Below are 1,235 nucleotides of genomic sequence, written 5' to 3' on the forward strand. Positions count from 1 at the left end.
TAGAGAATTGAAGATTGAGAACATGCAGTAGAGGAATTACAGAGAAAAAGCTGGGCGTTCAAAACGTCCAGTGAGAAAGGAAAACTGGCGTTTAAACGCCAGCCAGGGTACCTGGCTGGGTGTTAAACACCCAAAAAGGTAGCATTTTGGGCGTTAAACGCCAGAATGGATGCCATTCTGGGCGTTTAATGCCAGGAGGACACTAGAGGGAAGATTTTGTTTTTAATTCAAATCTTTTTCAAATATTCATAATTTTTCAAAATCAAATCTTTTTCAAATCATATCTCTTCAATCATATCTTTTCAAAATCAATTTCTTTCCATTTTTAAATTATTATTATTTTCGAAAAATCCTTGCTACAATTAATGATTTAACTCAAAATTTTCAAGTTGTTACTTGCCTATTAAGAAAGGATCAAATTTTAATTCTGGAATCATATCTTTTAATTTCCTGTTAGTCAAGTAATCAACTTTAATTTTAGAAATTTCTCTTTTTAATTTGATTCTCAATCATATCTTCTCAATCATATCTTTTCAATCACATCTTTTTCAAAATTAATTTTCAATCATATCTTTTTGATTTCTAATTTCAAAATCTTTTCCAAAAATCACTTAGTTTCTTTCCCAATCTTAGTTTTCAAAAATCATTTACCAAATTTTTAAAATTTCTTTTAATTATTTCAAAATCTTTTTACTTTAATTTCAAAAATTCTTCCCCTATTCTCAAATCCTTCTATTTAAAGGACTAACACATCTCCATTATCAGCAATTCGAACTCTGTCCCTCTTGATAAGTTCGAATTCTCTCTTCTCTACGTCATCCTTCTATTTTTATTTTCCTCTGACACCTCAAGGAATCTCTATACTGTGACATAGATGATTCCATATTTTCTCCTCCTTTCTTTTTATATGAGCAGGAGCAAGGACAAGGGCATTCTTGTTGAAGCTGATCCTGAACCTGAAAGGACCTTGAAGAGAAAGCTAAAAGAAGCTAAAGTACAACTCTCTATAGAGGACCTAACAGAAACTTTCAAACAAGAAGAAGCCATGGCAGCCGAAAACAACAACAATTCCAACAATGCAAGGAAGGTCCTTGGTGACTTTACTGCACCTACTCCTGACTTCTATGGGAGAAGAATCTCAATCCCTGCCATTGGAGCAAACAACTTTGAGCTTAAGCCTCAATTAGTTTCTCTGATGCAACAGAATTGCAAGTTTCATTGACTTCCATTGGAAG

Source organism: Arachis ipaensis, chromosome B2, assembly GCF_059453495.1.
Source record: "Arachis ipaensis isolate K30076 ecotype BB chromosome B2, ASM5945349v1, whole genome shotgun sequence".
Classification (NCBI taxonomy): domain Eukaryota; kingdom Viridiplantae; phylum Streptophyta; class Magnoliopsida; order Fabales; family Fabaceae; genus Arachis; species Arachis ipaensis.